At 47.9% G+C, this 10,412-nt stretch overlaps 1 non-coding gene across 1 annotated transcript; it reads left to right on the top strand.

Annotated features, from left to right (window-relative positions):
* The first annotated feature begins 9,938 nt into the window (after window positions 1-9,938).
* On the top strand, window positions 9,939-10,071 carry LOC111724341. The gene has a single exon (XR_002772655.1). It is a non-coding gene; the product is annotated as a small nucleolar RNA SNORA76 (small nucleolar RNA).
* Window positions 10,072-10,412: the final 341 nt, after the last annotated feature.

The following is a 10,412-nucleotide window of genomic DNA, read 5'->3' as shown; positions in this document are numbered from 1 at the left end:
AGCAATGTGTTTATACAAATTTCCTATCTGACCTCTCCTTAGCTATCTTCAGATAGAACTGGAACATGTGGCCACTTCTAGCTACAAGGAAGCCTGGGAAAAGGAAGCAGGGTGATTATGATTGTAAGACCAAGGGTCAGTTGGCAAACTTTCTCTGGAAAGGGCTAAATAGTAAAAATATGAGGCTTTGTGGGGCATACAGTCTCTGTTACAACTATTCACCCCAGCTTTTGTGATATGGAAGCAGCCGTAGATAATATATGAACAAATGTGTGGTTGTATTTCAATAAAACTTTATTTAGGAACACTTAAACTTGAATTTCATATAATTTTCATGTGCCACAAAATACCATTTTCACCTTTTTAGCCATTTTAAAATGTTAAAAACCATTTTAGCTTAGGGGTCATATAAAAACAGGGACAGTCACACTTGGTCCCTCGGGTTGCAGCTTACCAACCCTCAGCTTAGACTGGTCACAGTCCATTGCTTGGGGCTGAGACCGCTGCCAGTCTAGGAAGGGGGTATGTGTGCATATGTGTGGCGGGGAGGGCATGGAGATATGGATGAGGGCAGGAGGGTATTACAGAGGCAACTGACAGTGTTTGTTGCAGTAGAATTCAAATCCAAACCATCTACTCAGCCAGGCACAGTAGCACATATCTATAATCTCAGCTATGGAAGGCTGAGCCTACTTGAGACCAAGAGAATGACACTACTGAGACTACTCCCGCCCAGGAGTTCCAAAGTAGCCCGGGCTATACAGTATCTCAGCAAGATACCATCTCAGAAAGCCCCTAAAAAACAAACAAAACAACACCACCCCCTCTGAGCCTCCATGGCAACATTCTCTGCTGGCAACCTCACAGCTGGGCTTTGGGACTGTGGTGTCAGCATTGTTATCAAGATGGCCCCTGCTGAGACACAGGCCCATATACTTCAGGGACAGTCCAATAGCTTCTTCTCTCCAAGGCCCAGATGAGAGACCATAGGAGAGGGATGTGGGGAGGGTCCCCCAGGTGACAAAGGATTGCTGAGAGTGGCTAAAGCTCCCATGCCCTCCTTTCCTGGGGGAGCACACACCCCTGGGTGGTGGAGGGGGGCTTCCCTCTAGCCCTAGATGGAGCAGGATTTACTTTTACCCTTGGCATTGACAGACCTGAAATTGGATCTTAGTCCTAAGAGAGGAGAAGCACCCTGTGACTCCCTTCTCCCCCTGCACTACTCCTTTGGCCCACTCCAGCATGAAGGAGGCTTGGAGAGAGAGAGCATGTGAACACTCAGAGGTGTCATTCTCTTAGCCCTTAAATAAAAACTTGTTTCTGTGCTCTTACCATATGATTCATTTTTTAAAAATGCATTCATATTCTATCAAGTGTAAGCCAGGCACTCTTCTAAGAAGTTTGCATTCTCTGATTCATGTGATCCTCCCACAACCCTGTGAAGTAGGTGACATTAGATCCATTTCACAAGAGTGGAAACTGAGGCCCAGAGACTCAGTAGAGTCAGGATTTAGGCCAGGCCCAACTGAGTCCAGGGTTCTCTCTGCTACCAGACATTGGTCCTGTCCTGCGGGTCAATGAAGAACAGAAGTACAGAGCTCAGGTTCTGAAGTCAAAGAGACTTGAGTTCAAATTCTATATATTGCTTCATACTCATTGTTTCCTTGGGCAAGTCATTGAATATCTCCAAACCACAGTTTCTACTTCTATTAAAAAGAACTATATTCTATCTTCCTCTAGCACCATGATATCTCCTTGAGCATACACTATTCTCCATCCCTATGGTTCTCCTGGAGATGACTTCATTTGCTGGCTACTGGAGTGAGCACGTGATCCAGACCCAGCCAATCAAAGCATCTCATGCTCCTGGCCTTAGTCATGAGGTTAGGGAGAAGCACATGTGACCAAATCCAGCCAGTGAGCATTAAGTTTGGGATTTTTGCTGGACCTATTCAGAATGAAAGGCTCTTTCAGTTTGTAGAAATAGCCTGAAGCTGCTGATAGCCTTATTGTCAATGCACAGGAAAAATCTTCCTGAAAATTAAGCAAAGGAATAAGAGAAAGAACAGAGAGAGACTCTGAGAGCAAGAAGAGTCTTTTTTTTTTTTTTTTGAGACAGAGACTCATTTTGTTGTCCTTAATTGAGTACTATGGCATCATCGCTCACAGCAACCTCAAACTTTTGGCCTCAAGAGATCCTTTTGCTTCCTTTTGCCCAAGGAGCTGAGACTACAGGTGCCCACCACAACACCTGACTGTTTTTTAGAGACGGGGTCTCACTCTTACTCATGCTGATTTCAAACTCCTAAGCTCACTGGTTTCAAACTCATGATCCACCTGCCTCGGCCTCCCAGGTGGTAGGATAACAGGCATGCACCATGGCAAGAAAAGTTTTGAAGACCTCACCTGAGCTCCTGGTTCCCACACACCCTTTGTTGTCTAAATAATATATGCCTATTCATGTCCTCTTCTGCCTAGGCCAGTATGAAATGTTTCTCTGACACTGACAGCCCATAGAATAAAAGTCCCATAAAATACAATGTTGTATGCTAAGTTAGGGCTGTTTCTCCTGTGCCTAGAACAGGGCCTCATACATAGAGAGTTCTCAATCAATATCTGTTGCAAAAATAGAATCAAAGAGCTTCATCTACAACACCTCATCTCATAGAATGTTGTGAAGATAAAGTGGATAGACAAGCATCCAAGGCCTAGCTAGCCTCAGTGTCAGGCATGGGGAGCCAGAAACTCTACCTTCCAGCAGCTTCTAGTCTGGTGGACTGTCTTACCCACTGTCCCTGGGCAGACGTGGGAGGGTGGAGTTAAGTAAAGGGAAATGACCAAGGACCATGAATGAAAACCACAGCACTCGAAGCTGTAGGGATCACAGACACTGCGGACCTGGACCCTGCCCTCCAGGACTCTACCCCTGCACCCTCCAGTCTGTCAGCCCCACGCCACCAGGCTCTCCACTGCCCTGAGCTGGAGCCCTGTAGCTGCCACCAGGCCACAGCCTTTGCCCCTTTGCTAGAAGGAGTGCTTGTCTTAGAGCTCTGCTTTGGGGGCCACGTCCTGCTTCTGGCCACCCCTACAGACCTCTGAAGCCAGCACCGGACATTATTCTCCATCTCCCCTGCTCCCTGCCACAATCCATGGGGCCTCTCTTGTGCTTCTGTTGCTTTTCAGGTCCCCCCTGAACTCTCTGCTTTCCCTTTCACCTCCTATTTCCTTCTGGGTGACCCCAAAGCCCCTTGCTCACCTGCTCATTTCCCCCGCACTTCCCAGTGAGCATTCCTTCACACTGTGGCCAGTTTTGATTTTTACAAAATGCTAGAAATCCTTCAAAAGCTGCTGATCACCCACAGGACAGAGCTGTTAGGTACCGTGTTCACTCTTCCAGCCCCATTACGTGCAGGGCCAGGTGAGGTAAGAGTTAAGGAGATACTAACTCTTGGGCCTACACAAAGCTGCAGGATGCCTTACCTCTCTCCCTGGCCTGGCTGGTGCACAATCTAGTCCTCAAGACCCCCGGCTATCATGGGCTGTTGTGCATCTGTTCCCATGGGGCCCTGAAGTGCTCTTTCTACACCTTTGCTACCTACCCAAATTCCCCATTTCCTTTAAGATTCAGTTTAAATATCACCTCCTCCAAGGCTTCTCCCCCAACTCCCCTAGACCGACCGTTCACCGTCAGCTCACTGCACTGGCTACCTCATATTCTCTACCGTGGAGCTGCAACCCTGTGAGAGCAGGAACCAAGTCTTAATTTTATTTTATTTTGAGACAGAGTCTCAAGCTATCACCGTGGGTAGAAAGCCGTGGTGTCACAGCTCACAGCAACCTCCAACTCCTGGGCTCAAGCGAGTCTCCTGCCTCCACCTCCCAAGTAGCTGGGATTATAGGCGCCTGCCACAATGCCCGGCTATTTTTTGGTTGCAGCCATCATTGTTGTTTGGCAGGTCCGGGCTGGATTCAAACCCACCAGCTCAGGTGTATGTGGCTGGCGCCCTAGCCACTTGAGCCACAGGCGCTGAGCCCAAGTCTTAATTTTAATCTTTGTTACTGCAGCATTTCAATAAGATCACTGATAATGAAGTGCTTGGCATGGTCTGGCTCCTAGTTAAGATACTCTTGGCTACAACATGTGGAAAACCTTGCCCCCAATTGCTGCACTGATACATTATCTCGCCTAATAAAAGGGCTTCAGAAACTCAACAGCTTCCAGGCTCTTCCTACTCTGCTATCTTTGGAACATAAGCTGCATTCTCAAGTGAATACCTTCATGGTGAAGGAATGGTCTGCTGCAGACCCACAACTGCAACCCCATAGCAAGACATTATACCATCTGGTAGAAAAGGGGGTCATCTCTTGTGTGTCTCATTTTGAGAACCAAAAGAATAACCTTTCCTAGAAACTTCCCCTCCAACCTAGCTGATTACTTTTCACAACTCATCAGCCAGGATGGCATCACATGCCCACACCTGCATCCATGTCTGGCAAGGGAAAAAGGGGTGGCCTCGGCTGACCGGATAGTCAGGCACCTGGGCCTACAGCAGAAGGAAGATTATCCACACCCAGTCAGGAAGGGACCACTGGGTCTCCACCCACCCAGAACATAGATGATGTGTAATAAATAGTTGATACTGGCTGGGCACGGGGGCTCGGGCCTGTCATCCTAGCACTTCAGGAGGATGAGGCAGGAAGAACACTTGAGTTCAGGAGTTCAGGACCAGGCTTAGCAAGAGTGAGACCCCTCCATCTCTACTAAAAGTGGAAAAACGAGCTGGGCACTGTGGCAGGCACCTGTAGTCCCATCTACTCGGGAGGCTGAACTGAGGCAAGAGGATTGCTTGAACCCAGGAATATAAGGTTCCAGTGAGCTGTGATGACACTGCTGCACTCTAATCTAGGTGACAGAGTGAGACCCTGTCTCCATTAGAAAAAAGAGAGAAAATGCCATGAAGGCTATGTTAACCAGTTTGATGAAAATATTTCAAATTGTATATAAAACCAGCACATTGTACCCCACTATTGCATTAATGTACACAGCTATGATTTAATTAAAAAAGAGAGAGAGAGAGAGAAAGAGACCATATTGGCTTTGGTTTTGGACAGAAATGGTGATATAGCAAAAAGAGCACCAGGTCAAATGGATTGGCGGACAGGCTTCACCCCACCATGGGGGACTTGAGAAAAGATGGTCTTGTATGGTTTCCTACTTCTGTTTTTTGTGTTTGGGTGAGACTTTCTCCATCCCAAACCTGGGCTTCTCCCAAGACTCCATCTTCTCCTTCCTACCACCTCCACCCTGTCCACAGCTGGACATACCATGGGCTCCCAAATACACAGATACTGCAGCGGGAGAACCCAGACAGCCTTCCCAGCCCCGGCCACACAGCCTCCTGGAAACACACTGTTCTCTATTCCCAAGAAGCACCCCAAAAGTTATCCTCCAGCTCCTGTTCTACTTGTCACTTTCAATCTGGGTAATTAAACTCAACACCTCCAGGGTGGTTAAAAATTAATTTGGCATTCAACGGCCCGGAAATGCTATTCTGTGGGAAACACACTTGGTGAGCCTGGCTAGATGTAATTAGAAAATAGTCCTGCTGGGGGAAGAAGGGTAACTAAGGCATTGTCACAGCCGCAGAGGTGACAGTAGGGAGGTAGGTGCCAGGGCTACACAATAACAAGCTTCTTCCTGGGCCTCTAATTACTTACCCTTATTCATCTGTTGCTGACAGTTGGCATTGCGAAAGCAGCTGGTTCACAATGAGGGTTTTTACTTCTAAATCAGCAAGGACACATAGGCAGGGCTTCTGCCCAGGCCTCTTTTGAGTGTCCACTCTGCTGTCTGCACAGTTCCTCTCCCCAAGTCCCTGCTGACAGCTGCTGTCACCCCTTCTCTCCTCTCAGCCTTCCTCCTCTGCAGCACACTCCATCCCGGCCCCTTCTGCACTATCCCAGCATCACTGGGCCATCTGCCCCAATACCTGTTCCAGCCTGAGTTGGCCCTCTCCTTGCCCCTCCCTTTGCTCCAAGCTCCTATCTTCCAAGGCTGGGCCCTGATGCAGGCTACTCCCTGGTGCAGACTGGATGCCCCCTGGGAAGCCCTCAGCACTCCTTGTCTCCCAGGCAACAGACCGTTGCTTGAGATGCCAGCCTGCCGCAGGCTGGTATTCCCAGATGCCACAAAAGAGCATTTCCTTTTCCCATCTCAGAAGCCACCAGGAGGCCTTCACACCTCCCAAACCATCCAACTTTCCCATCTGGTACCTTTGAACACCATAGGCAGCAGGAAATATCTAGTTAACCCTCGAGGGCTAGAACATCTCTTTTGAAGAGCTCAGAAGCCTAGAGGGGTGGGGGACATGGTTCATTCAAGATGATGCAGAACCCTCACTGAAAATTGTTTTTAATGAGAAGACACTGCACCAAGGTCTGAGGGGAAGTTCTAGGTTATTCCTTAGCGTTCTGGAAAGATTATGATTGTGCTGTTCAATATGGTTGCCTCCAGCCACGTGTGACTATTAAATTTAAATTAATTAAAATTGAATGAAAGTTGGGCAGTGCCTGTGGCTCAGTGAGTAGGGTGCCAGCCCCATATACCAAGGGTGGCAGATACAAACCCAGTCCCTGCCAAATTGCACCAAAAAAATAGCCAGGGTGTTATGGCGGGCGCCTGTAATCCCAGCTACTCTGGAGGCTGAGGCAAGAGAATCACCTAAGCCCAAGAGCTGAAGGTTGGTGTGAGCTGTGATGCCAGGGCACTCTACTGAGGACAATAAAGTGAGACTTTGTCTCCAAAAAAAAAAAAAAAAATTGAATGAAAGTTAAAATTCCTTAGCTGCACATGTGGCTAGCAGTGACTATTGGACGGTGCAGCTAGGACATTTCCATCATCACAGAAAGTTCTATTAGATGGTACTGCACTATAACATGAGCTTTCAGCATAGGCTTGGAGGTCAGCCAGACCCTCTGCCATGTCCTCTGGGACTCTGGGCAACTCACTCAGCTTCCTGAAGCCTCCTTTACTTCTCCATCGGTAAGAGTAGCTATCTCAGAGAGTCACAAGGGCCAGAGAGCTAATCCAGGTCCACACTGGGCATGGCATCTGATAACAGAAAGGGCTGATAAATATTATAGAAGCTCTTGGCTCTTGCAGGAGAGGCTGCAGCTTGGTGAAGTGGAAAGACCTAGGACAAAGAGGACCGAGCTTTAGCCCCAATTCCCTCACTGCCTGTAAGTCCCATGGGAAGGTTGTGAACTACATAGCCGGAATTTTAAAAAATGAACCAGAAAAAAAATCAAAATGAAGTAAACACCAGCACTATCTTCAGGGAGATCTCTACATAAACAAGAGGTCCAAATACAATCTTATAATAATAGTTACAGTGATTGGCTTTCCACACCCTCTCACCTGACAGGTGGACCATAACCACCACCTAATTTCTCATGACTTCACATCTCTTTTCTCTTATTAGCCCCACTCCTCGTGCCAGATAGGTAACCAACTACCTGCGAGGTCCAAACTGGCCGAATAAAAATAATTACTTCTCACACACCAACTTGCATAGAAACCGCAATAATCTCAGCTTTACGCTCTAAACCAAAGCTTCTAATGAATCATTGTCTCCATCATGGCCTAGCATCACCAGATATGCACTTCTCCTTGTCTTATGAATATCAAACACAAAATAAAGTCATAAGAATGTATTTTCTTCCTTCCAGTTTGTTGTTTTTGTTTGTTTAATAATAAGTGAATAGAGTAATTCTACTCCTCTCCTCCAGCCCCAAAGAGAAAAGAAAAATCAAAATGAAATGGAAAACTTCAGCAGAGATTTCTCCAGAGCCTGGGCCCTCTGGGGGCCCAGGTGCATGCCTTACAAGGTCCAGAGAGTCAAGAATCCCAAAAGGGGCAGCGCCCATAGCTCAATGGGTAGGGTGCCGGACACATACACCGAGGCTGGTGGGTTCGAACCCGGCCAGGGCCAGCAAAACAACAATGACACCTACAACAATAACAACAAAAATAGCTGGGCATTGTGGCAGGTGCCTATAGTCCCAGCTATTTGAGAGGCCGAGGCAAGATAATTGCATAAGCCCAGAAGTTGGAGGTTGCTATGAGCTGTGACACCACAGCACTCCAAAGGTGACAGCTTGAGACTCTCTTAGAAAAAAAAAAAGAATCCCAAAAGGAAGGGAGCAGCCTCTGCCCTAAACACACCTGCTCCTCCTGCATTTCCTAGCTTAGGGGTAGCACCTGCTTTCCAGAAAGCTAGAAACTATAATTTACAATTCTGTGATGATACCACCATTGAACCAACAAGGAAACTAAGGCCCAGGGAGATTATGTACCTTGCAAGTTAGCTGCAGAGTTAACCCACATGAACCCATATACTATGCTGCCTACAAAGCTGCTGGACTTGACGCCCTCAAATCTGTTCACCTCTCTCCAATGCTATGAATAGGGCCAGGACATTACTCTGGCCACCCACCATGGCCTCCTGCCTGGCTCACCCCCTGGCACCATCCCCTCACTGGATCAGACTGGCCCCCTACCTTACCCTCCCCCAGCCATGGTCCTGCGTATAAGCTGAATATTTGATGGAATCGCTTCCCTGATGAGAATCTTCAACAATCCTGCCCACTATTGTATCCCTGAGTGGCATGTCATAAAGGATCTCCAAATGTTTGGTTCAGTGAATGACTTTTCTGAAATACCCCAGTCCAAGGGACTGTTGGGAATGTGTGACTGAAATGGTTTGGGAACATCTAGACTCCAAACAAGGTAGCCTGGGTGAAACCTCAGAGATGAGTTCCCACAACTAAGAAAGTGGAGGCCGACAGATTATATTGGGTTCTTTCTGAGAAAGAATGGGCCAGAGAGGATGAGGACCAAAGAGGGACTGGTCTACTGGAGGTCCAGGAAAGGAATTCGCCAATGTGGCACTGTGCCCCCGGACTATGTGAAGGAGGATGCACTGAGTGGCCTCCAGGGAAGAAGGAAAAGTCCCTTTCCGCTGCCCTCTGTCCACACGGGGGTTCTGGGTAGATGCGGACTTCAGAGTGAGGTTAATTCAGCCAGCTCTGTATGGCAGTCACCTGTGGGTGCTCTCCACAAATCTTTCTGCTTTGGGGAAACTGAAGGACATGCCCTAATGTGGGATAATTCCAGAGTGCTGTATCCATTCCCCACCCACACTGTGGGTGGCCAGCCCAACTCTCCCTGGGAGGGTGACAGAGCGCACGTGCCCTTGGACATGTCATGTCATTATTACATCCAAGTGGGGGTCTGACTCTATCTTTTCAGGTCATAGGGGGTAACAGAGAGGGTCTACCCTACAGGGCTTTCTTTTCTTGGACCTGGGCATTTGGGCCTCTTCAGAGAATCAGGATTGGACCAAATGCCTCCTAAAGGTCACTTCGTCTCCACATGTTGGGACTGGTATCTGTGGAAGGAGCTGTGGCCGCTCATATAACCCATCTGCTCGGTGCCACTCCCACCCCCAGGGAGAAGCAGACTCAGGGGCTGAGACCCTGCCTAGGAAACCCAGACCTTCTCCCAGGGAAGGCTCCAGGATCAGAATCTTGTTGGCATGTGGCCAGGTATAGTCAGAGGCAGGACATAGGTGGGCACTGTGCTGGTGACCTGATTCTGTTCCGCCTCTATCCTGCCACTCACGTGCTGGGTGTTTTAGCAAAGCCCTTCCCCTTTTCTTCACCTTGGTCTCTTTATCCATAAAGTGGAGGTTAACAACCTGGACGCTAGGTCAGGGAGTCTCAACTTAGCGTCCCACGATAATTCCAGGGGGGAAAGGTCTTTAAAATGGTTATAAATCTAGTGGATACCACCAAGGGTTCAAACCAAGTAGCACCAGTGATGGAACAAATGGCATTATGAGCCTCCCGATAATCCACAATGAGAATATATCACCCACACGCTGCCTTTGAACCCCCGCGCGCTTCCTCGTGGCGCCGGGGGTCAGGCTGCAGCGCCAGAGCACAGGCTTGCATATAACTGGGGCCGCCTGCCTTCTTCACGGGCGGCCCTTTTAACCACCAGCGACGCGGCGGTGAAAAAAAAAAAGAGAGAGAGAGAATATATCACCCATGTAGTATTCTTGGTGCAAAAATATTTAATCTAGCTCTAATCACAAGATAACAATCAGATCCAAATTACAGGACATACTCTAAAACAACTAGTAGTTTCTTAAAAATGTCACTGTCAAGAAAGAAAGAACAGGCAGAGGATAACTAGTTTACCTCATGCATCATCTTTGGTTCCTAGATTTAAAAAACAAAAACACAACAGTGGTGCCAGCCACATACACCTAAGCTTTCGGGTTTGAATCCAGCTCGGGCTTGCCGAAAAAACAACAATGACGGCTGCAACCAAAAAAAAAAAAAAAAAA

This window comes from Otolemur garnettii, unplaced genomic scaffold (genome assembly GCF_000181295.1).
Source record: "Otolemur garnettii isolate 467f Iridium unplaced genomic scaffold, OtoGar3 scaffold00021, whole genome shotgun sequence".
Lineage (NCBI taxonomy): Eukaryota > Metazoa > Chordata > Mammalia > Primates > Galagidae > Otolemur > Otolemur garnettii.
Note: the sequence above shows the minus strand (reverse complement) of the source record. Positions and strands in the feature narration are given on the sequence as shown.